This window comes from Miscanthus floridulus, unplaced genomic scaffold (assembly GCF_019320115.1).
Source record: "Miscanthus floridulus cultivar M001 unplaced genomic scaffold, ASM1932011v1 fs_428_1_2, whole genome shotgun sequence".
Taxonomy (NCBI): Eukaryota; Viridiplantae; Streptophyta; class Magnoliopsida; order Poales; family Poaceae; genus Miscanthus; species Miscanthus floridulus.
Window position 1 is genome coordinate 51,893 of NW_027096734.1, and position 27,081 is coordinate 78,973.

Consider the following 27,081-nt stretch of genomic DNA (forward strand, 5'->3'; position numbering starts at 1 on the left):
GCCAGCCGACTAGTGGATAGGGCCGAGCGCCGCTGGCCGGGGAAGAGGGCCGAGCGCCGCAAGTAGAGGAGCTACAACCATGCTGCCCGCGCCGCCCGCGCCCGTTGGACGGATTCGTGAGGAAGTGCCTTACCGCTCCGCTTGCCCTCACTGTGCCACGCGCCGCTGCCGTGGTGAGGTGACCGAGTTCCTATGGTCGGGGAAGGGGGCCGAGTGCTGCTGGTGGAGGAGCTGTGCCCGTGCCGCCGCGCCGTACGCGGCACATCGCCCGTGCCGCCTTGCACTTGCTGGCCACGCCCGCGCCCGTCGGTCAGAGACGTGAGAAAGAGCCACGACGCCTTGCCCTTGCTGCCTCTGCCGTCGGGATGCCGCGCCGCCTCTGCCGCCGTGACGCCGCTATGCTGGGAAGGTGGCCTCACGGAGCAAACGGCGCTGGCGTTCTCCGGATGCTGGCAGCTGCCGCGGCTCGCCGCCGTCGCTCCGTGTCGTGAGTTAGAGCCGTGCCGGTATCGATGGGTCCTTGCTGCCGTTGGGCCGATGAACCGCGAGGAGGTGGAGGCGGCGTCGTCGCACCTCGAGGCAGAGGAGGCGGTGTCACTGAGGAGGAGATCGTGAGAGGGATTGTTGTTTCCTTTTCTATGGTGCTGACGCATCGCGGTGGAAGCGGGCGGGCAACGCAGGGACCGCGCGGATTGTTTCGTCTGCCAGTGAACAATTAGTCTATAAACTTTTTAATTGTATATATAGAGACTTATGTATAAATACGAACTTTTATAACCGTACCGAGGAAAAAGCCTCCGTAAACACAGTCTCCAGCTTCCATTTCCATAAATCGAAACGCCGCCCTCATCGTGCGCATGTCTCTCTGCCCCGGTGGCCCCACCCCCCACCGAACAAAGGCCCACCTACTATCTCGAATCTTAAAGCAAAACCGACGGCCCCCGCTGCCATCCCCAATTCGCTAACGGAAGAGAAGAGTGGAAAGCAAACAAGCCCCAGCGGAGCGGAGGCCGAACCATCACCAAACCCGAGCCCCGACCTCCCACCTCGCCGTCGCCGGCGATCAGCCGCCGCCGCCGCACTAATCCCTGCCTTGTCCTTATCACAAACCCGCGGCGCTGGAGCTCTGATGCTTCCCACCCCATGGCCTTCCACATTCCCTTCCCCCGCCACTGGCTTCCTTCTCCTCCTCCTTGCCCTCCTCGCCGTCGCATCGGGGGCCCCAGGCCCTAGTCTAGGAGGTTTCGATCGGGGGGAGCCCCCCGGCGCGGACGAATACTCGATCCTTACGTTCCACGACTACACGCCGCCCCCGCCCCCCGCGCTGCCGCCACCGCCGGCGGCCCCGGCGGCGACCTGCGCCGGGGACCTCCGCGGCGTGGGAGACCTTGACACCCAGTGCGTGGTCCATGAGTCGGTGAAGCTGGGAGGCGGGGTGTTCATCAGCGGCAGCGGCAGCCTCGTAATCCTCGACGGCGTCGCGGTCACCTGCGAGCGGCCCGGGTGCGTCGTCTCTGCCAACCTCTCCGGTGATCTCCTACTCGGGAACAGGGCCCGCGTCGTGGCCGGGTGGGTCTCCCTCGCAGCGGCCAACATCACGCTCGGCGACGACGCAGCTATCGACACCACCGCGCTCGGCGGTGACCCGCCCGACCAGACCAGTGGTGTACCCACCGGGACGTATGGGGATGGCGGTGGACATGGCGGCCGTGGCGCCAGCTGCTTGTTAAGAAGGGGCAGGCGCAGGAGGACTCATGGGGCGGTGATTCCTACGCTTGGTCTGCACTGAAGACTCCAAATAACTATGGGAGCAAAGGGGGATCCACTACCGTCGAGAAGGACTATGGTGGTGGGGGTGGCGGTGTCGTGTGGTTATTCGCTGACGAGATTGTGATGAATGGAACAGTTCTTGCTGATGGTGGAGACGGTGGCACCAAGGGTGGGGGTGGCTCTGGGGGGAGCATCTATCTGAAGGCTTCCACAATGTGGGTATATATTGCATTGGTTTCATGGCACATTTCTCACTTCTTATTACTTCCTACTACTAGTTCCTATTCCGTTTTGAGCTGTTAACTAGACATTTGAGCTAGTTGATTTGATGGAAGAATGAAATGTCATTGCAATGAAAAATGAAGAGAGCTATACTAGGTTCTGTCCTTTCTGGGCTCAATCGGGATTTCAAGCAGAGACAGTTTGTGTAAAGCTGTATAACATATCGTTTGCAGTGTGGTCATTTAGTACAAATACATAAAGGAACTTGCTTGAGGTTTTTGGATGGTAAAGATTTGAAGTTTATGTTCTGCTTACAGTACTTCATTGATAAACATAAGTAGCATATGGAATATCATGTTTTCGTAGTGAAAATAAACAATCTCACATTGTGTTTTTTCTAGTGGCACAGTTAGACTGATTTTATAATGCTGATAATTCATAAACTTGAGCTCAGATTTAAACTCAGCATGCACTCAAAACAATGCATGGCAATGGGTGCTATACAAGTAGTGCTGAATCAAGACATGACCACCATTTGTTTGTCATCATCATATAAATAATAGCCACTGTACTCCCATCAGTTGAATTGTTTGGTGTGCTGAAGGTAGTCGCACCTTTTTTTGAGTAATTATTTGGCAATGTAACATGGTCAGTGACTAAGTTGATGTTAACCCTAAGTACTTTTTAGGAAATCAGAGGTAGCTTGACATGAATGAAACAATTGATACACTAGAGAACAGTGAGCTAGTCTGCTGACAACCTAATCTTCTAGTACATTGTTGATAGTAAGTAGAGGCCCAATACATTTGTATCTCTGTATCAGGTCTGGTATAGCAACAAAATTGCCTTTCTGGTTGAAATAGAAGGGGTAGAATGATAATTTGAGTCAGTTTATGATGGATGGAGAATTATGTGTTGTTGCAATCCTTTTTTTCGACATTTCTTCCCTTGCAGTTTGACATTTGAAACTCATGTCCTTCCATAGCCTGAATGTTTCTACGTTCTGATGTAGACTTCTTTTCTGGTTCTTATTATTAAAATGATATGCGGTTCACCTGTGTATCTTGACAAGGAATCTATTTTTGGTTAAATTCATTTCCTAAAGATTGTACATATTCAGTCACTCCCTTTCTGATACCTTATTTGAACCAGGCGAGGAGGTGGCAAAATAAGTGCTTGTGGAGGCAATGGTTTAGCTGGTGGAGGTGGAGGACGTGTTTCCATCGATGTTTTCAGTAGGCATGATAATGCACAAATTTTTGTTCATGGTAATTTACTTGGTTTTCTTTTGCGTCAGTGACTGCATATTTTTCAAATGGGTTACCTGTGTTTAGTTCATTGTAGTGAAGTTATTGACCCATTTATCTGCTACTGCTCTCCTTACCTCATACATTCTTACTTCCGATCTATTATTCTATATACAATGTTGCAACGATGGAGGTAACAACTGTAGTCCGGTATACCTATAGTAGCTGGTTGATGGACAGTACAGGGTCTGTTCAAGCTTCTTGACCTAATAATTTGAGTGTTTAATTTTTCCCTTTTTTCGTGATCTACTATTACTGTTATTATGGTTACCAATAACACCCTTTTACTTTTCTTATCCTCCTTTTTGGTGGCTCTTGTTGGGTTTCATCAGTAGCCAATACCAAGTTTTTTTTTTGGGACTAATAGGCTTTGTTGTTGTTCGTGTACAGGGGGGAAGAGTTCAGGATGCTCAGACAATGCTGGAGCAGCTGGAACACTTTATGAAGCAGTACCTAAGAGTATTACTGTTAGCAACAATAACTTGAGCACACAAACTGATACAGTTTTTCTAGATCCCCCATATGAGCCACTCTGGACAAATGTTTTTATCAGAAATCGTGCCAAAGTTTCTCTTCCCTTACGCTGGAGCCGTATTCAGGTCTGTGGCTGAATTCTTTATTGATAGTGTAGCCATACAATTTTGTTTCAAGCATTGCACTTGTTTTGTTTTCTGGAGATGAACTCACAGAAAAGTCACAAAATATTTTTTTCAGGAAGGTGTTAGCTTTGTTTCTCTTTGTGTCTTTCTTACATAGATAGGGGGAGTGCTGTTATTCTGGGGCTTGTCTGTACTTTCTGTTAACATTTTAGGCCATAGCCATACATAGACCCTCCAGTCACAAATCACAAAAAAATGGCATGCTAGGCATGCACATTATCCCCCCAAAACCCATAACTCTGATCATTGTTTTCTACTAAAATATATGTTTAGAACAAAAGAAAAGAATGATATTTTGAGAGTCTTTTGTGAGACTTACAAAATCTATAAGATATAGTTATATACCATTTTCATTTGACAGATCTAAATACATATTAGGCTCCGTTTGGATGTTGGCAATGGAATTGGGTCAACGGAATTGAGTTTCCAAATCAATGAGACGCTGGAATGGTATTCGACTGTGGTTCCGTTTCCACGCGTTTGGGTGTATGTAAATTGTTCCTTGGAAATCAGAACCCACATCCGTCCCTCTTCTTCCCCTTGGCCGGCGAGGCCCTCCACGCCCCTGCTCTTCCACGCCCCGGCGACCCCGCCCGCTCCATGCACCAGCAACCCTGCCCTGTTCCGCTCCTGGTGACCCCGTCCCTGTTCTGCGCGCCTGGTGATCCCCACCCGTTGCATGCGCATGGCGACCCCGACCCCTCCACGCGTCGGTCCTCCACCCGCGGCGCGCAACGGCGACCCCGCCCTGCTCGGCAGTGAGGGCGGAGGGGAGGCGCTCGCCTTCCTTCTGGGGGAACCAACCTGGGAGGACACCGGTGGTGGGCTGGTGGCGGTGCGCGGAGACGGGGCACGAGCTGCCGGGGCGGGAGAAGGAACCAGTGCTGGAGCGAGAGCGGGAGAAGCTGCCGGTCCCGCGCCTGCCGCCTTCGCGCGCAAGAAGCCGCCACTCAACGATTCTACCCAAAACCAAGCCTCACAGGTCCGTATTGGTGGCTGCTTGTTTTGTGTACCGAGAATACCGTTTGGAATTGGGAGTCAAATTCCAAGATCCAATTCCAAAACATCCAAAACCGTGGTATTGAAGATATACGATTCCAATTACTCAATTCCTTGCTGAATGCCAACATCCAAATGGGGTGTTAAGATATTGTAGGTCGAACTTTTGACTGCATGCTCTCCAAAGGGTCACTTTTTGTGGCTGGAGGGACTAGGGAGTACATCTGCATGAGTTAGTGCTGCATATATAACAGGTAGATAATGCACATTGTCATTGCCAGCTGGTGTGCTTGCTTTCTTTTGAGATCGATAGAGTACTACCAGTTGTTAGTGTGGTATAAGTAGTCTGAAATTAATTCTGAATCTGTAGATTTTTAGTTTATTTCACTAAAAGTTTCCTCCCTTCTACTGTCATTTTCTTAAATGCTTCCTATTTTCAGGCTCAAGGACAGATTCTTTTAGCTGGTTCTACTCTAACTTTTGGCCTGACACATTATCCATATTCAGAATTTGAGCTGCTGGCTGAGGAACTTCTTATGAGTGATTCCACAATCAAGGTTCTTTTTTGCTTTTGATTTCCTGTCATTTTCTGCACTTTTGGCTATATAACATTTTGTATGTTGTATGGATACCACTCCATTTTTTCAATCAAATTCAGGTCTTTGGTGCTTTACGAATGTCGGTAAAGATGCTCCTTATGTGGAACTCAAGAATGACTATTGATGGTGGCCGAGAATTAGGCTGTGGGAACTTCATTATTAGAAGGTAGCAATTTGATAGTTCTGAAGGTACTGTAGACAACTGTAACGCATGCTACATCCTTTTTCTGTCCGCCTTTACTCTACATGATATTTTTTTTCACATGCTTTTTCAGGAAGCAGTCTGTGATACATTCTAATGCTAATCTAGGGATTCATGGTCAAGGAGTTCTAAATTTATCTGGTCAAGGAGATACAATAGAGGCACAGCGCCTTATTTTATCACTGTTTTACAACATATTGGTACATCAAAATGCTTTTCTGTTTTGTTTGTCCACAATCTATCTGAAATTATTCTATCTGTATCGTATTGCATGCCTGTTGTGCCTTTCTTAGCACATTCCTATTGGTTGTGGACAGGTTGGACAATCTTTTATATCTTAAATTCTCAAATAAAATTAGTCCTGTTATTTGGAACTCGATCACTCGTTGGCATTTTTTTACAGGATTTGGCTGTTTTGTTTTTATTCTTTGCTCTGCTATTTACTTATCTAAGTTAAGATGCTGAATTTAGATGGTTCAAAGTTTAAAAGCCTCTTGAGATGATCATGTTGCTTTCCATAACTGAAGCAATCAAAATTCTATTTCTTGCTTTCCTTGGAGGCTGTGTGCTAGTATAGCCATAATATGGGAAATATGTTGTCATAGGTCTTTGACTGGTCCAGTTCAATATTTCATTGTCGCAGTTAGACTGTGATATTTTTAGCCATTCGAAGAACATTATAGTAATTAATAAGTAATTCTTTTCTTTCAGGTTGGACCTGGAGCTGTTCTAAGGGGCCCACTTTATAAATGGAAGTCGTGACGAGATGTAACTTATCACCTTCAGATTTTGTGTTAAATACTCTCTTTTTATTGTTTTTCTCATTGGTGAATGATTAATGAGATTTTGTGGCAACACCAGGGCCCCAAAACTGAACTGTGAAGATGAGAGTTGCCCCTATGGAAATCTTTCATCCACCTGAGGATTGCAACTTGAACTCTTCATTGTCTTTTACTTTACAGGTGTACTATTAATTCTCCTAAGTTAGTAAATTTCCTCATGTTGTGATATTCTATCTATTTCTTTTAAAATAAAATGCATTTGCAGTGCTTAAACTTGTCCCATGATGTCAGTCTAGGTCTCTAAACTTGACAGGCAAGTTCATGTTGATTAGGAAGACTTTGACCTTGAGTGCTTCATTAACAAGTTTAGGGACTCAAATATACATTTTAAAGCCTAATTTGACAGCGCTCTCAGCTTCACATAACATCATGAGTTTGTTTGCTAAAAAATAGAGTGATTCAAATCTCTGTTTTTTCATGTAAAATGAAAACAAACATGGTTTGCCCAAACACCCTCGATGCTCCCCGGCTAAAGCTCCATGGATTCTTGGAGCTAGTCCAGCTTCAATAATTGTTGGAGCTGAAGCTCTGCCAAACAGGGGGTTTAGGGACTTAGATGGCACCACCATGCAATAAGTTTCAATTTTCTGGTACATTTTGCTCTGTATATTATTACCTTGATTACCTTTTAGTTTTACTTGTAACCCATGGTGGCTTTTGTAATGCAGATATGCCGCGTTGAAGATATTGATATTTCTGGCCTTGTGCAAGGAACTGTCATTAATTTTAACAGAGCGAGAAGTGTCACTGTGCAGACTTCTGGGACCATAAGTGCTACTGGACTAGGTATGATCATTTCTTTTTACGGAAGAACTGTGAGGGAGGTCCTCACAGCAATAAGATAAATTTAAATAACCCAAAAGAGGGAGGAGAGCACATACAAAAAGGAAAGTAAGACGAGGAAAGAAGAAAGTTTACTATCATGTTTTGTGGCCACTGACTATGCAGAATGCCACAAGCCACATGGCAGTTCTGTTATAGACAAGTTTTGGAATAGTCCCATTATCAGATTTCAGTTACTTGGTCAGGGTATCACAGTCTGCTTACTTATTTTAGTTTTGACTTTTGAGTCTGTACTGCTGAACTACGGGCCTTGAATTGGAGGATGCATATCTATTCTCTTTGAACTTTGTTATGCTATATCTAATTAGATTAGGCACTTTGAGTAACTACATTGGCTGGCCTTTTAAACCTCAGACCAATAAAATATCTTAAAATTCTTAAGGTTGTACGAAACTGTCCTTTTTTTTTGCTTGTATTGCTTTCAGTTTACTGAATGGAACATTGATTATTTGGTTAATACTTCATAAATTTGTATCAAAGTATGCATGATCCAAAATTTACAGCAATGCACTGTAATATTTCCACTGATCTCATTGTTAATGTGTTCGTTTTTTGTAGTCTTGTAAGGTTTTAAAGATTTTCATTCATACAAATTTATTGCTATGAATAACACTTATATTGAATTGTACCGGGGGGGGGGGGGGGGGGGGGGAGCGGCCATTTAAACGGGATAAATGGCCGATTAAATGGTATTAAAATGGGATAAACGACAGAGTCTACAGTCACATTTGAAAAAAAATTCTGTGTCGTACATACAAAATCTCGGAAATATAGTGCCACCTAGACAAATTTCCCTTTTCTTTTTGTTAATGTGTCTGTTTTCGCTAATCTTGTAGCTTTAAAGAGTTTGGTGATACTATTGCTGATTATATTGCTGTGAGTAGTGACTGCATTGAAAGGTAACTCCATGGGGAAAATACATAGCGACACTAGGAATAGGGAAGGGCTCTAATGGGAAGGGGGAAGTGACTCCTTAATGTATGTATTCCCATCAACAACATCAAAGCTAAGTCCCAAACAAGTTGGGGTAGGCTAGAGTTGAAACCCAGCAGAAGCAATCAAGGTTCAGGCACGTGAATAGTTGTTTTCCAAGCACTCCTATCTAAGGCTAAGTCTTTGGGTATATTCCATCCTTTCAAGTCTCCTTTTATTACTTCTACCCAAGTCAACTTCGATCTTCCTCTGCCTCTTTTCACGTTACTATCCTGGCTTAGGATTCCACTACGCACCGGTGCCTCTGGAGGTCTTCGTTGGACATGTCCAAACCATCTCAACCGGTGTTGGGCAAGCTTTTCTTCAATTGGTGCTACCCATAATCTATCACGTATATCATCGTTCCGAACTCGATCCCTTCTTGTATGACCGCAAATCCAACGCAACATACGCATTTCCGCGACACTTATCTGTTGAACATGTCGTCTTTTCGTAGGCTAACATTCTGCACCATACAACATAGCAGGTCTAATCGCCGTCCTATAAAATTTGCCTTTTAGCTTCTGTGGTACCATTTTGTCACATAGGACACCAGATGCTTGGCGCCACTTCATCCACACTGCTTTGATTCTATGGCTAACATCTTCATCAATATCCCTATCTCTCTGTAGCATTGATCATAAATATCGAAAGGTATCCTTCCTAGACATTACTTGACCATCCAAACTAGCTTCCTCCTCCTGAGTAGTAGTGCCGAAATCACATCTCATATACTTAGTTTTAGTTCTACTGAGTCTAAAACCTTTGGACTCCAAAGTCTCCCGCCATAACTCCAGTTTCTGATTCAATCTTGTCCGGCTTTCATCAACTAGCACTACATCGTCCGCGAAAAGCATACACGAAGGGATGTCCCCTTGTATGTCTCTTGTGACCTCATCCATCACTAAGGCAAACAGATAAGGGCTCAAAGCTGACCGTTGATGTAGTCCTATCCTAATCGGGAAGTCATCCATGTCTCCATCACTTGTTCGAACACTAGTCACAAAATTGTTGTACATGTCCTTAATGAGCCTGACGTATTTCGTTGGGACTTTATGTTTGTCCAAAACCCACCACACAACATTCCTTGGTATTTTATCATAAGCCTTCTCCAAGTCAATAAAAATCATGTGTAGATCCTTCTTCTCTCTATACCGCTCCATAACTTGTCTTATTAAGAAAATGGCTTTCATGGTTGATCTTCCGGGTATGAAACCAAATTGGTTCATAGAGACCCACGTTATTGCTCTCAAGCGATGTTCGATAACTCTCTCTCATAGCTTTAAGTTTGGGACTTAAAGGCTTTGTTGTTGTTGTTGTCGGTACCAATATACTTTTCCTTTACTCGTCAGGCATCTTGTTCGATCGAAAAATATGGTTGACCAGCTTGGTTAGCCATACTATAGATATGTCCCCGAGGCATATCCACACCTCGATTGAGATACCATCCGGTCCCATCGCCTTACCTCCTTTCATCATTTTCAACGCCTCTCTGACCTCATATTCTTGGATTCTCCGCACAAAGCGCCTATTGGTGTCATCAAAAGAGTCATTCAACTGAAAGGTTGTGTCCGTATTCTCACCATTGAACAATTTGTCAAAATACTCTTGCCATCGATGTCGGATCTCATCCTCCTTCACCAAGAGATGCTCCGTTTCATCCTTAATGCACTTAACTTGGTTGAAGTCCCTTGTCTCTCTCATGAACCCTAGTCATCCTATAAATGTTTTTCTCTCATTCCTTCGTACTCAAATGTTGGTAAAGATCCTCGTACGCTCTACTCTTTGCCACACTTACAGCTCGCTTTGCAGTCTTCTTTGTCACCTTGTACTTCTCTATGCTGTCCACACTCTTGTCATGGTACAAGCGTCTATAGCATTCTTTCTTCTCCTTACTAGCCCTTTGGACTTCCTCGTTTTACCACCAAGTATCTTTAGCCTCGCCTCCACTTCCTTTGGTTACTCCACACACCTCTGATGCCACCTTCCGAATGTTGGATGACATCTTCTCCCACATGTTTATGTCCTCTTCTTCCTTCCAAGAGTCCTCTTTGATTACTCTTTCCCTGAATACCTCTGACGTCTTCCCTTTTAGTTTTCACCACCTTGTTCTTTCAATCTTAGCTTGTTTATCCCTATGGGCACGCACCTGAAAACGAAAGTCTGCCACCAAAAGCTTATGTTGAGAAACAACATACTCCCCTGATATCACCTTGCAACCCAAGCATGCTCGTTTGTTCTTTCTTCTTGCGAGGACAAAGTCAATCTGGCTAGAGTGTTGTCCGCTACTGAAGGTCACTAGATGAGATTCTCTCTTTCTAAAGAAAGTGTTGGTTATCATCAGGTCAAAAGCTACCGCGAAGTCCAGAACTTCCTCTCCCTCCTGTTTCCTACTACCATACGCAAAACCTCCATAAACTGCCTCGAAACCTACGCTTGTAGTACCTACATGCCCATTAAGATCTCCTATAAAAAGCTTCTCACTACTAGGTACAGCTCTAATCAGGCCATCTAAGTCTTCCTAGAACTGTCTCTTAGCACTCTCGTCGAGGCCTACTTGGGGGGCATACGCACTAATTACATTCAAGACATATCACTAACGACAAGCTTGACTAAGATAATCCTATCTCCTTGCTTTCTCACTCCCACCACACCATTCTTGAGGCTCTTATCAATCAAAACTCCTACTCCATTTCTATTCGCGACTGTCCCTGTGTACCAAAACTTGAAACCTATATTGTCCACCTCCTTCGCCTTTTGACCCTTCCATTTAGTCTCTTGAACGCATAATATATTTACACGCCTCTGATGGATAAGTCTCATGTGTAGCTGGTCTTTGTGGGGCTATGATGCTCACATGGTCATGGTCCTTGTGGCTGTTTTTCTGTTTTTAGGACAGCATCTTAGACTAGAGGACAGCATCTTAGAGGACAGCATCTTAGCTAGGACAGCATATTAGCATCTTAGACTAGCATCTTAAACTAGCATCTTGGCATATGCTTGGCTGGCTAGCAGCCTATAAATATGTAACCCCAACCCCTTGGGTGGGTATGGCATTTGTGTGAGCTTGTGTGAGAAATAGACAAGAAAATTGCTCCAACTCCTAGTGTCATCCTCTCTCGATGAGAGTAAGAATTCTCCTACTGCCAAGAGTGAGAATTCAGCGACTAACAACTGGTATCAGAGCCGTATTATCCTGTAGCCTGAGCATCTCTTGCTCATCTTCTCTCCCAGCCCCACAACAGCCCCAGTTGTTGGCAGCAGCAGCTCCTCCGGCCGCTCCTGTTCACTCCTCTCCCAGCTCGTCTGAAGCAGCCCTCTCCCCATGCAGCAGCCCCCCGGTAGCGCGTCATGTCCGCAGAGCAGTCTCAGCGCTCGGTCGCCTCGAGCACGCAGCGTCGGCAGGAGGCCGAACTTGCCGCGGCAGAGGAACGCGAGCGAGCGGCGGCAGAGACCGCTGCGGCGGCGGCAAGGGCGTCGAGGCTAGCAGCGGCGGAGCTGGCAGCAGCCAGAGCGGAGGCGGAAGCAGCGGCGGCGGCGAATGCAGCGCGTGCGGCGGCGGCGGAGGTCGAGGCTCTGCGCGGCAGCATCGGCAGCTCCATTTCCGCTGACGACACCGCCGACGCGGACCTCGAGCTGCTAGAGAGGGAGGCAGCGCGAGCGCGGGCGGCGCAGTGGACAGCCGCGCACGTCCACGAGCGTGGCGGCAGCCCAGACAGGCGCGGACGCGCTGGCGGCGCTCCTGGAGGAGGCGCGCACGGCGGTGGCGCTCCTGGGGCAGCCGCGCACGCCCACGAGCGCGGCGGCAGCCCAGACAGGCGCGGACGCGCCGGTGGCGCTCCTGGAGGAGGCGCGCACGGCAACGGTGGCGGACGGGTCAATGGAGAGCGCGGCCTTCACAGGCAGCGTGGCTCTCTCTCCCCGGATCGGTACCGACGGGTCGATGGAGAGCGCGGCCTTCACAGGCAGCATGACTCTCTCCCCGGATCGGTACCGTGGTTACCACGGGCTCCAGGCTGTTGTCAGGGACGTCGGTCCCGGCGGTGGGTGGCCTACCCTCACCAAGACCAACTACGTCGAGTGGGCTGCGGTGATGAGGGTAAAGCTCCAGGTGCGGCACATGTGGGAGGCAGTCCGGTACGGCGACGTCGACTACGACCTAGATCGACGGGCGCTGGATGCTCTCATCGCTGCAGTCCCGCCCGAGATGCAGTTCTCGCTTACCAGCAAGCGGACTGCCAAGGAGGCTTGGGACGCCATCGCTGCGGCACGCATCGGCAGCGACCGCGCCTGTAAGTCCACACTGCAGGCACTTCGCAAGGAGTGGGAGAACCTGGCCTTCAAGCCAGGTGAGGACGTTGATGACTTTGCTCTCCGTCTCAACACTCTGTTGCAGAAGATGGTGCAGTTCGGCGACGACACCTACGGTGAGGAGAGAGCTGTCGAAAAGCTCTTCCGCTGCGTCCCCGAGAAGTACAAGCAGATGGCTCGCTCGATCGAGTCGCTGCTGGATCTCTCCACGATGTCGATCGAGGAGGCGATAGGTCGCCTCAAGGTCGTCGATAGTGATGAGCCACAGTCCCTCTCGGGGCCCATCACCACTGGCGGGAAGCTCCTTCTCACTCGGGAGCAGTGGCTTGCCAGCCAGGGTGACCGGAGGAAGGGGGAGCCTTCTTCCGCGACAGGCGGCCGCAAGCGTGGCAAGCCGCGCAAGGCGCGCAGAGACGCCCAGGCCGGGGCGCGAGGACGTGCCGAGGGTGATGTCCGCGGAGGCGCCCAGGGCGGCGCCGCCGGCAGGCACAAGCCGGCACGAGACGACACCTGCCGCAACTGCGGCCAGCTTGGCCATTGGGCCAAGGACTGTCGACAGCCACGACGCGGCCAGGCCCACGTCGCACAGGCGGAGGAGGAGCCGGCTCTGTTCATGGCACATGCCAGCATCGAGCTACCTCCAGCGGCACCGGCCGCAGCGGCTCTCCTCCACCTTGACGAGCCAAAAGCACACGCCCTCCTCGGCGACAGCTCCGGCAACGACAAGACTGACGGGTGGTGCCTCGACACCGGCGCCACCCATCACATGACCGGTCGACGGGAGTTCTTCACCGAGCTTGACTCTAGCGTCCGAGGCTCCGTCAAGTTTGGGGATGCCTCTGGCGTGGAGATCAAGGGCGTCGGCTCCATCATCTTCACCGCCGTGTCTGGTGAGCACAGGCTGCTCACCGGAGTCTACTACATCCCCGCGTTGAGGAACTCCATCATCAGCTTGGGACAGCTGGATGAGAACGGTTCGCGCGTGGTGGTTGAGGACGGAGTCATGAGGATTTGGGATCGTCGCCGTCGCCTTCTTGCCAAGGTATCCAGAAGCGCAAATCGACTCTACGTCCTTAACGTGCAGGTGGCACAACCCCTCTGTCTCGCTGCTCGTCGGGACGACGAGGCGTGGCAGTGGCACGAGCGTTTCGGGCACCTTCACTTTGAGGCCCTGAAGCGGCTCAGTGCCACGGAGATGGTGCGAGGCCTGCCGTGCCTCGACCATGTGGAGCAGCTCTGCGACGTCTGCGTGTTGACGAAGCAGAGGCGACTCCCCTTTCCCCAGCGGGCGAGCTTTCGAGCCAAGGAGAGGCTCGAGCTCGTGCACGGGGACTTGTGTGGCCCGGTGACACCGGCCACACCGGGAGGACGACGCTACTTCCTGCTGCTCGTCGACGACCTCTCCCGCTACATGTGGGTGATGGTCCTCGGCAGCAAGGGAGAGGCTGCGGACGCCATCAGACGCGCGCAGGCTGCTGCGGAGGCGGAGTGCGGCCGCAAGCTGCGCGTGCTGCGCACCGACAACGGCGGCGAATTCACGGCGGCTGAATTCGCGTCGTACTGCGCTGACGAGGGCATTCAGCGCCACTACTCCGCGCCGTACAGCCCGCAGCAGAACGGCGTCGTCGAGCGGCGCAACCAGACGGTTGTGGGGATGGCTCGGGCCCTCCTCAAGCAGAGGGGGATGCCGGCTATCTTCTGGGGAGAGGCGGTGGTGACGGCCGTCTACATCCTCAACCGCTCGCCTACCAAGGCGCTCGACGGCAGGACGCCGTACGAGGCTTGGCATGGGCGCAAGCCGGCGGTCTCCCACTTGCGGGTCTTCGGCTGCCTCGCATTCGCCAAGGAGCTTGGCCACATCAGCAAGCTCGACGACAGGAGCACTCCGGGAGTGTTCATCGGCTACGCGGAGGGCTCGAAGGCCTACCGCATCCTCGACCCGAAGACACAGCGTGTGCGCACGGCGCGCGACGTTGTGTTCGACGAAGGGCGAGGATGGGCGTGGGACAAGGCAGTGGACGACGGCTCAGCTCCGACGTACGACGACTTCACTGTCGAGTACGTCCACTTCGAGGGAACTGGGGGAGTAGGCAGTTCTTCTTCGGCAAGCGCGTCTACCCCAGTCTCCGAGCCTCCACCGACCCCGGCACCTGCTACTCCGACAGCACCACGCTCTCCAGCCAGGACCTCGGCTGCGATGAGCTCTTCGCCGGCTCCACCACAGCCGGCAACGCCACGCACTCCAGCACCGACAGGCACCACTCCGGGCACGTCTACTCCACCACCAGCTCGTGTCGAGCACGGCCCGGTTGAGCTCGCTACTCCGCTCTCTCACGACGAGGAGCGCGTCGACGCGTACCACGACGGTGAGCCGTTGCGGTACCGTACGGTGGAGAACCTTCTCGGCGACCAGCCGGTGCCGGGACTGGTGCCTCACGACCTGGAGGACCTGGAGGCGCAGTTGCACCTTGCGTGTGACGACAGCGAGCCTCGGTCGTTCGCAGAGGCCGAGAGACACGCGGCATGGCGCGCCGCGATGCAGTTGGAGATGGATGCGGTTGAGAAGAACCGCACCTGGGAGCTTGCTGCCCTTCCTCGTGGTCATCGCGCGATCACCCTTAAGTGGGTGTACAAGCTGAAGAGGGATGAAGCCGGTGCCATCGTCAAGCACAAGGCTCGCTTGGTGGCACGAGGTTTCGTGCAGCAGGAGGGGGTCGACTTCGACGACGCCTTTGCTCCCGTGGCACGGATGGAGTCCGTGCGACTCCTCCTTGCGCTAGCTGCCCAGGAGGGCTGGCGTGTTCATCACATGGACGTCAAGTCGGCGTTCCTTAACGGCGACTTGAAGGAGGAGGTCTACGTGCACCAGCCGCCGGGATTTGCGATCGCCGGCAAGGAGGGCAAGGTGCTCCGCCTGCGCAAGGCCCTCTATGGCTTACGGCAGGCACCGAGGGCGTGGAATGCCAAGCTGGATTCCACGCTAAAGGGGATGGGCTTCGAGCAAAGCCCGCACGAGGCGGCCATCTACCGACGGGGCAATGGAGGTAATGCCCTGCTGGTGGGTGTCTACGTCGACGACTTGGTGATCACCGGCACCAAGGATGCGGAGGTGGCGGCATTCAAGGAAGAGATGAAGGCCACCTTCCAGATGAGTGACCTGGGGCCTCTCTCCTTCTACCTGGGAATCGAGGTACACCAGGATGACTCTGGGATCACGCTTCGACAGACCGCCTACGCCAAGCGCGTCGTTGAGCTAGCTGGGCTCACCGACTGCAACCCAGCTCTCACTCCGATGGAGGAGAGGCTGAAGCTGAGCCGCGACAGCACGACGGAGGAGGTGGACGCTACGCAGTACCGGCGTCTTGTGGGGAGCCTTCGCTACCTCGCCCACACACGGCCGGACTTGGCATTCTCCGTCGGCTACGTTAGTCGGTTCATGCAGCGACCGACGACGGAGCACCAGCAGGCTGTGAAGAGGATCATCCGCTACGTTGCGGGGACTCTCGACCACGGCCTCTACTACCCGAGGTGCCCTGGGGCGGCACACTTCGTCGGGTACAGCGACAGCGACCACGCCGGCGACATCGACACCAGCAAGAGCACGAGCGGGATCCTCTTCTTCCTCGGCAAGTGCCTCGTTAGCTGGCAGTCGGTCAAGCAGCAGGTGGTGGCCCTGTCCAGCTGCGAGGCCGAGTACATAGCGGCCTCCACCGCTTCGACTCAGGCGCTCTGGCTCGCTCGACTGCTTGGTGATCTCCTCGGCAGAGACACTAGAGCGGTGGAGCTCAGGGTGGACAGCAAGTCCGCTCTGGCCCTGGCAAAGAACCCCGTGTTCCACGAACGCAGCAAGCACATCCGGGTGAGGTACCACTTCATCAGAGGCTGTTTGGAGGAAGGGAGCATCAAGGCGAGCTACATCAACACCAAGGACCAGCTTGCGGACCTGCTCACCAAGCCCCTTGGGAGGATCAAGTTCCTTGAGCTCTGCTCCAGGACCGGGATGGTTCAACTCTCCCACAAGACGACGCACAAGACTTAGGGGGAGAATGATGGATAAGTCTCATGTGTAGCTGGTCTTTGTGGGGCTATGATGCTCACATGGTCATGGTCCTTGTGGCTGTTTTTCTGTTTTTAGGACAGCATCTTAGACTAGAGGACAGCATCTTAGAGGACAGCATCTTAGACTAGAGGACAGCATCTTAGCTAGGACAGCATATTAGCATCTTAGACTAGCATCTTAAACTAGCATCTTGGCATATGCTTGGCTGGCTAGCAGCCTATAAATATGTAACCCCAACCCCTTGGGTGGGTATGGCATTTGTGTGAGCTTGTGTGAGAAATAGACAAGAAAATTGCCCCAACTCCTAGTGTCATCCTCTCTCGATGAGAGTAAGAATTCTCCTACTGCCAAGAGTGAGAATTCAGCGACTAACAGCCTCCTAGTCACGGTATCAACTAATTCTCTTAACTTACCTGTAAGCGACCCTACATTTCAAATACCTAAACAGATCCTAGTTGGTTCGACTAGCTTCCTTACCCTTCGCACCCGTCGACTTAGATGTTAAGACCTTTGCTCATTTTTCACTACATCCGGGCGCCGATGTAGCGCGCCACTAAGGAAGCGATGACCCGATCCTTGCCCACTTGACACCATGCCCAGATCGCGACACGGCGCGCCACCAAGGGGGTGCTGACCCGGCCCTTGCCCATTTAACACCATACCCAGGTTCCGATATGGCGCGTCGCTAAGAGGGTTACGTCCCAACGGTTTTCTTTCGGGTTTCATCTCCATTAGAATGGCTAGATTTAACGTTGGCTCGCCACGCCTATCACAACCCTCATCCTTTACCAGGGCTTGAGACTTGCTATGTTGAGACAACATAGGCGGAGTTAATGTATGTATTCCCAAAGTAAAAAAATATATATATATGTAGTAGATCTTCCATGATAGCTACCTTACACCATTGCTCTGTTAAAAAAAAATCTCTTGCAACTGATAATCATGACCTGTTTATTGTTTTGCTCTGGGACGATAATGTTGTAGCAACAAATATATCTTATAATAGGCTGCCTTTCAAAAATATATCTTATAGAATGTTCCAAATGTTTAGTGTAAAAAATTAAGGATATAAGGATATTTGGCAGCAATACCATAAATATTGTTCTTATTTTGCTACTATTACTAATCTACCTTTCTTATACTGTTATACATAATTTAAATAATCTTTTTTGTGGCCCTTGGTGGTGGTGGTGCATACAAATAGCTTAGTTCATGCTTTTCTCTCTCATTCCATGGATTCAAAGCATTCAATTCTCAGTTTTTTTTTTTCCGCTGGACAAAGACACGTCCAAGCTTTTGATAACTATATATTTGCGAACTATAGTAAATGTCAACAAAACTACCAATATTTTGGGCTAATAGTCACAGACCTAAGACAGTTTGTGTCCATTTTCCAAATCCAAATACACCAGGCCACCTCTATTTTGAGTTGGCTTCTCACAAAACTACTACTTCATGACTACTATTCCTCATTCATGGCCAGTCTGGCGTATTCGCTAAATTTGTCATGCTAGGCATGAATTTGTTAGGTTTGTGAATTTTCTTTCTTTTTTTTTTCTCGAACACGCAGATAACCCTTGAGAAGAAACAGTTACGTGCGCACCCTTGACAAGAAACAGAAAATGACCACAACAAGAGTGAACTCCCAAACACTACTCATTAGGGCTAGGGCAGTATGAAATTGACTCCAAATAACTAACCTTGATTTGCGGTTGTCTGATTTGAGACAAGCTGGCTTAATTCTCTATCAGTTGGCCGTGAGGGGTATTTCTCTATCAGTTGGCCATGAGGGGTATAGTGAAAAATATATATTTTATTTGAAACGGTATAATGAATAAATAATCCAGATTGAACAACCACATGTATTTGAAATCATACTGGTTGGTTTATTGGAATTTAATGCATACATGTACTGTTTTTTGGAGATTCTTTTTCTTTATTATTGACACAACTTTTGCTAGCTATTATACAATTTTAAGTTTCTTCTGTTTGCAGGTTGCCGAGGTGGAATTGGGCAAGGAAAAATGTTAAGCAGTGGGCTTAGTGGTGGAGGTGGGCATGGTGGTAAAGGGGGCGATGGCATTTATAATGGTGGTCATGCAGAGGGTGGATCTGCATATGGTCATGCTGATTTACCATGTGAACTTGGCAGTGGCAGTGGTAATGTCAGTGGATCTTCGACTGCTGGTGGTGGTATAATAGGTATCAAATATTGTATATGTATCGATGTTGCCCTCTGTTCAGTCATTGTTCCTCTTTAACAGCATTGTCCTTGTGCAAATTTTTAGTGATGGGTTCTTACGAACAATCTCTGCCAAACCTCTCCCTTTCTGGCTCAATTGAGGCAAATGGTGGTAATTTTACTGGTTTGATATCTCATGCCACAATTGGAGGACCTGGTGGTGGTTCTGGTGGTACAATTCTTCTTTTTGTGAGGACTTTACTCCTAAAGAAGGACTCTGTACTTTCTAGTGTTGGGGGAGTTGGAAGCAATGGCAGTGGTGGAGGTGGAGGGGGTCGGATTCACTTCCACTGGTCCGATATTCCCACTGGAGATGATTATATTCCTTTTGCAACCGTTAAAGGAACAATACTTGCAAGGTTTGTTTTAATTCTAATGCTTCTTGTCAGGCTGTTAGCTCTTCTCCTTTTGTTTTACAAGTTTTGAATTATGTTAAAGGCCTGTTTTTGGTGTGCGTCGTGTCTGCATGATTGTTTAGTTTTAATCCTACATGGAAATATTCAGGTTGGAACAGTACTGGCGTCTTTCATATGTATGGCACTTTTAGTATGGTTTCAATATTTATATGGTCATGAGCTAGTATTATTCACTTTTAACATAACTTTCGGTCACCTTTGGTTTGTTAGTACCAGTTGCTTTCTCCTGTTACTGCCTTTTTCACCCCTTCCACATTTTAGTATTTGCCTTTTTATCATTTCTGTTTTGGACATTTGGGTTCTATGAACTTTTTGAGTCTCTGCATTCATTGACTCCAGTTGAGAGGCTGCCTGCTCGGGCTTGAACTGGGGTGCTTGTAGGTCATGTGAGTACCTTCCAGGATTTGGTTCTCCTCTACGTTAAGACAGCCAGGGAGATGTCTTCTCCCAATGGTCAAGCTTTTTGAACCTGAACTTTTATCGTATTTGTTGTTGGATGATGCAATATGCATTGAGTGCTTTCAAACCTTATTCTTTTGGGGTGGGGGTGGGGTGTTAATGCGTAGGAAATTGCTAAATCTCTGAGCTAACCACATTTGTTTCTGCTACAGAGGAGGAGTCAGTGAAGGGCAAGGTTTCTCTGGTGAGAATGGAACCATCACAGGAAAGGATTGCCCAAAAGGTCTTTATGGAACATTTTGCAAGGTAACTTGTGAGACATGAGATGTGCTGCCTTAACTCTTTTGGGCCACATCACATAATGTGTTACCTGTTTTAATTTTGTTGTGTATTGAGGACGCAATTTAATGTAGTAGCTAACTTTTGGAATGGCCACAGTTTAGCAGCGACCTATTTGGTAGCTTAATAGGTTATTGTTATTATTAGTATCTCTCTTTGTTTTTACTGTTCCTTTGTGACTCTTGTTGGGTTTCATCTCTACCCCAAATGGTCTTGTTGACTAAAAGGCCTTTTTATTGTAGTTTACGGTCTATTTGTACAATCACATGGCATAAACATAAACATACACTTATCAACCTAGAAAAAACCTTAAAGCATGCCTCTAGTTTTTAGTTTGACTGGCTATTGCTACTTGTACAGTGCTTACAATGTTGCAATGCTTTCTTTGGCTGAACGCAGGAATGTCCTTCAGGAACATACAAGAATGTTACTGGATCATCTAAGTCAATGTGCTCACCATGCCCTCCAAATGAGCTACCTCGCCGTGCTGTATATATAAGCGTCCGAGGTAGTTCTTGCTGTGTTCTCATCTTGTGTGACAAACATTAATTAAACTGCAGATCAAGCCCATGCATTAGCAGACCAGAACAATATGCTTCTGGAGTCTGTTCCCGACAGGATTTTTTTATGCACTCCTTTGTCTAATAGGTGTGTCTACAAAGAAACGTTTTAATGGTGTCGTCCACCTTTCTTAGGTGATATTAGAATGTACTACCTCCGATCCAAATGTTGGTCGTTTTAGACTTGTCAACAAGAATTAAGGAAGCGGATAAAATGACTTTAGTTCCCGTCATTTATTATGTATTTGGAAAGGTGACTTGTTCATTTGTGAGAATGGTAGCATTATAAGTAGGGCAAGGAAGGAAGAAAAGGTAAAAGACACACATGATCTAAATTGACCTTCATTTGGAGAAAAGTTGAAAAAGGCTAAAACAACCTATATTTGGAATCGGAAGTAGTATATAGTGGCATTAGCCTGGGTCACACATATATATATATTTTTGTTCATTCATGTGGGTTACTTCTGTTTTCTTTTTGGTTATTTAAGTCCATTCGATTTTTTCTGTTTCTGAAAGTTTTTGTTAACTATGCAATGTTTGTCAGTTCGCCTGATGTTATAAACTTAACATTATGTTTTTTGACAGGAGGTGTTGCTGAAACCCCATGCCCATACAAATGTGTGTCTGATAGATATCGCATGCCTCACTGTTTTACTGCCCTTGAAGAGCTGATATACACGTTTGGTGGACCATTGGTTGTTTGGTCTGCTTCTTTCTGGCCTTCTCGTTTTATTAGCTCTTGTTTTGAGTATTGCTCGGATGAAGTTTGTTGGTACTGATGAGTTGCCTGGGCCAGCACCAACTCAGCACAGCTCCCAAATTGATCACTCTTTTCCCTTCATTGAATCACTGAACGAGGTGAAATCCATTCTGTTGTGCTGATTCCCTTAATAAGCTGTCGTATGATTATTTCTAATGTTACTGAAATTTCTGCTAATGTGGCAGGTATTGGAGACTAACAGGGCAGAAGAATCTCACTGTCATGTGCACAGGATGTATTTCATGGGCCCAAACACCTTCAGTGAACCTTGGCATCTCCCACACACCCCGCCAGAGCAGATTTCAGAGATTGTGTATGTAGTCCCATACTTTGTTTGTTGTTTGTATTTCCATTATTTACTAATTTCTTCTTGTATCCAAAATTTTCCTAGCCGTTGAATGTCCTCCTGGCTCTTTCCTTTTTCAGGTATGAGGATGCATTTAACAAATTTGTTGATGAGATCAATGCTCTTGCAGCCTATCAGTGGTGGGAAGGTTCAGTTTATAGCATCCTATGTATACTTTCATATCCCCTGGCATGGTCGTGGCAACAGTGGTGTAGGAGAAAGAAATTACAAAAACTCCGTGAATTTGTTCGTTCCGAATATGATCATTCATGCTTACGGTCCTGCCGTTCGCGTGCACTTTATGAGGGGCTGAAGGTATGTATCTTTTGTTTTCTGCTTTATTTGCAGCTCTTTTCTGATCTTTCAGTTTCATGCTTGGATTATCTGGGGCAAAATCGGTAAGTAGTATCCATGAACATGCAAGATCACCGTACGTGGCTGCGCATTACCTGCAACTTTAGTCATATTGGAAAGCATAGGTTGCATTAGGCTTGCCAATTGTTATACATGTGATTGTCTCGTCATATTACGGATTGATGATTTCTTGTTTTCAAATTGATAGGTAGCTGCTACTCCAGATTTAATGCTGGGTTATCTAGATTTCTTCCTTGGTGGGGATGAGAAAAGGACTGATCTTCCCCCTCGGCTTCAACAAAGGTTTCCAATGTCCCTGATCTTTGGAGGCGATGGAAGTTATATGGCTCCATTTTCACTTCATAGTGACAGAGTGGTCACAACTCTTATAAGTCAGGTTGATTTTGAAACATTTCAGATTGTACTGAATTGCTGAATTAAACCAATTATTCTCTCACCTTATTAGTCTCTTTTATAGGTTGTGCCATCATCAATATGGCATCGTCTTGTAGCTGGATTGAATGCTCAGTTGCGTTTGGTTCGTCATGGAAATCTAAGCACATCATTTCTTCCTGTGTTCAAATGGCTTGAAAGTCATGCAAATCCTGCATTGAACACGTACCGTGTGCGTGTTGACCTTGCATGGTTCCAAGCTACAGCATTAGGTTACTGTCAGTTTGGTCTTGTTCTTCATGCTGTGGGGGAAGCGGTGACCACTGTACTTCAAGATGGCTCTACAATTAAAACCGATCAACATTCAGTGTGAGTCATTTCTTGCTTGCCTGGGCATTTGTATTCTGCCCCTCTGATCGTCATATCTCTCTAATCACTTCCTCTAACAGAAACCAAAATATGTATGCTGACTCTCAAATGGGCCACTCAAGGACCAATGATGCTCTGCGTAAAAGGATAACTGGCACCATTCTCAATGTTGACAATCTAAGGATGCTTAATGACAGGAGAAATTTGTTTTACCCTCTCTCTCTTATCTTGCACAATACAAAACCAGTTGGACATCAGGTGACTATCATTTTCACAACTATAGTAACATAGCTGCAGTGTGTGCATAGCGGGATTTTCTGCATTTTGAACTCACCATGGTTCTTTTGCTTTCAACTGCAGGACCTCGTCGGCTTAGTCATCTCAATACTGCTTCTTGCAGATTTCAGTTTAGTCTTGCTTACTTTCCTCCAACTATATTCATATTCTATGGTTGATGTTTTGTTAGTCTTGTTCATTCTTCCTCTTGGGATACTGGCACCATTTCCCGCTGGGATAAATGCTCTTTTTAGTCATGGACAGAGGCGGTCAGCTGGTCTTGCTCGTGTCTATGCCTTGTGGAATATTACATCACTGGTTAATGTTGTAAGTACTCATCCATCTTTGCCTATACCTGGACTTTTGCTCTAACAAGCTCATTAGGTTGCTAAGTTCAGAATCATAGGGAGTTTAATCATTGCTGTCTGCTTGAGCATTTGTTGGGGATTCCATATCGCCATTAGGAGTTCTAGCATGAACATCGTCATATACTTGCATAAGCAAAATATAGAGCCTGAACGCTGAGTACCTTATTCCTACCCACAAATTTATCTCATGTAAAACTCAGTAGTGCTGTTTTTTCCCCAGTGGTTTGTCAGGTTGAAGTGTGATCTGGCTGGTTTTGTTTTGAACTTTTCCTGATTTCCCATTTGCATACTGTTTTTATGTACTTTGCATGCATATGCTATACAGTTTTCACAGGAAGGGTGACTACTGACTTTCTTCACTGTAGCTACAGGAATCATGTTATGTACTCGCCTCAGTGGCCACCCCTCCCCTACTCCGCCTGCCTTGCCGTCGCTTGAGCACGCGGCCGGAAGCCCGTGCGGCCGCAAGGACGGCGGCTACGGGGCCCTTTCCCTCTTCCCATCTGTTTCCTCCCATAAAGCTCGATGGCAACCATGGCAACAGTGGAGTTTGGTGGCAGCCTTCCAGCCCATCGGCTCGGTGGTGGCCAGATCTGGTTCCAGTGCTGTTCCTTGTAGATTGGCTTGGGGGTTGCTGCTGTGGTTTCCAGGCCGTGAATGGTGTGCTGCGGGCACGATGGCTGGAGGGGAGGCTGACATAGCCCCTGCAGTGCCGTCTGCATTGGTGGACCCAAGGGCGGTGGCCCAGGTCATGGATTCTGCTGGGGTGGCACTAGCGCTGGACGCCACTCGGCACTGTTGTCTCCTCCCGTCATTTCTCCACTCCCTATCTCCATCTCCTAGTTGTGGTCGGCGGCGGTCTCCTGACTGGTGCAGAGAACGCAGCGAGGACGCTCGTGGTGGGCGTAGTGGCAGGGAAAGCCCATGTCACTAGCATCTGGACTTAGGATGGGCAACCTGGGTGGGTGGGTTCTGTGAGATCAGGGCGAAAGCTCGGACACGACGTCTTAGGACACCACATTCTCCTTGGAGGCATCCTCTTTGCACCTCTTCTACCCATCCGGTTGGTGATTGCTGGTGAAAACCTTTCCATTGTTGGCTAGCATTGTCGGTGTCTTTGACATCGTTACCTTTCTGAAGGCGTCGCTAGGCACTTCCAATGCTTGCCGTTTGGCTTTGCCACTGCTCCTTTGTTATGTTTCTATACAGGATGTAGTCTTCCTATCTCTCTTGGTAGCTTGGGATAGCCTGTTGTAGGTGTGTACTCGTCTTGTTTCATCGACGGCTTTCAGCAATGTATCTTTACTTGTTTCTTGATCCGCTAGACGGTGTTAGGAGGTCTGAGGGAGGTTATAGGTTTTGGCCAGTGGCGAGAGGACAACTCGGTTGAGAAGGTTGAAGTATTTGATGGAGTTCTTTCCTATCAAGCATCGATGTGATGCTCTGAGTGCTGCTGTTTTCACTAGAGGAATACAGTTGCTTGATGGAGGCAATGAGGTTGAAGCTCTTGAGCAAGTTGTGTATCGAAGAAGGAATAGGATAGGGACTTAGTCTCTTTTATTTGTTCCGTGTTTTGTACCATGTTTGGTGGAGTGTAATCTAAGTACTACAAATCTGTTGTAATTGGCTGCACACATTCACTTGTGAATGTTGGAGGTGGAATGTTATATTCCTTTTTTCTAAAGAAAAATAGGAATCATGTTTTATGGTTTTTACCTACAAGTGCTCTATCACTCGCAGGTTGTGGCTTCTGTATGTGGATTTCTGCATTATAAGTCATCAAACAAAAAACATCCAAGCATGCAGCCATGGAATTTTGGCGGGTAAGTGTTTATTTCCTCCCTGTACCTGAATGCCGTATTGCCGTTGGCCTGCCATATCTTTTACCTCGGAACTCTTGGCAGGGAGGAAACCAGCTGGTGGCTATTCCCTACAGGACTTGTGCTATGCAAATGCATTCAAGCAAGGCTTGTTGATTGGCATGTATCTATCTTGGAGATCCAGGATCGCGCAGTTTATAGCAATGACCCAACAATATTTTGGCGGTGAAAGCATTCCGGATAACAGGAGTGTTCATGAGGAGAGCTTAATGCAACTCAAGTTTTTTGGGAGTTGATAAAAGGAAGGCTAGGGAGTTAGTGAGTTCTTTGTTCGCCCAGTCAGGGGAAGCATGTACAAAGTAGAATGCTGATAGTTGCCTGCCTATATAGACTTAATGACTTACAGTGCATGGTTAACCTTTTGTCCAGTCACTCACCCAACTTTGTTTTCCTTGTACATAAGAAACGGGTTTAGTTGATCCATTCATTGTAGGGTTTAGGATTTAGACACCATAGAATTATAGATAACCTAAGCTAATCTCCAAGAGCTGGTGGGAAACATATATACTTTTTTTTTGTTTAAAGTGTTGTGTCTTTTGCACTGATGTTGAGCTGGAAGAGGGGCGAGGCATCAAATAGAGGGCTCTTTTTCCTGTTAAGATTGATTTAAGACAAATGTTAACGTGCTGATGTTTATTCAAGATTAGTTGCCATATGTTGCCGTGATGATCCTGCTTCTGTTCTTATAGTTCTTGCTTAAAAATTTCTATGGCAAGTCGAAATTGACTGTGCTACTAAGAGCCCATGACATAGTAATTTGGAAGGCAAGGATATTTTTGGCCTGTGAACTTTACTGTTACCCCCAAGTAGGGGTTTTGAATAAGCAGGTAATGTTTGAATTATGTTAAATTGGGGTTTATAAGATTAAATATTTTATTACATTTTGAAGAAACTGGGCCATTTTTTAAGAAAGAATATTTCTCATTTAGGCATCATCAAGTTAACAAGATGAGTTTTTAAGACCAGATGTCCAATCCCAGTTTCAGTGATTCAGGTCTGATAATAAAATAGTTTTTATTTATTTTAAGTCTCATGTTAGTTTTTAGTTATGTATAAAAACCAATTTTTCGCATGCAGTTGCTGTATTGTTAGAATTTTTGGGAAAGATTTGTTGCTACTTTTTTTTTTGTATATATGGATCAGGTACTGTCGATGTTTGACCACCGATAGCCTGCCTTGGGGGTACCTAGGGCAGTATGTTTGGGCTTCAGCGTATGCAGAACTTGATGGTAAATGCAAGAGATAGTCGATTTATCCTGGTTTGGATCCTCGATCGTTGATCGAGTAATAGCCCTACGTCCAGTCGGCGTTAGCTTTTGCGTTGTATTGATTGTAAAGTGTTATGTTGCGTTGTGTGTTCTATCTATCTAGAAACTCCGCCCTCCTTTATATAGTCAGGAGGTCAGAGTCCTAGTCGGTTTACAATGTAGAGTTCTAGTAGGATTACAGGGTAGTATTACTACTAGGATTACATGGGAGGAATCATAATCAAACTAGATCTCCTCTCTTTCTTGCGGTGTATCTCGTGGGTCCCGCATCGACAAGCCCCTAAGCACTTCATGGTTGAACTCCGGAAGCCTTGTCTTGTTTCTA

The 27,081-nt window shown here is 47.6% G+C and overlaps 1 pseudogene; it reads left to right on the top strand.

The window, feature by feature from the left end:
* The first annotated feature begins 960 nt into the window (after positions 1 to 960).
* On the top strand, positions 961 to 26,148 carry LOC136531730 (uncharacterized; annotated as a pseudogene).
* The last annotated feature ends 933 nt before the right edge of the window (positions 26,149 to 27,081 follow it).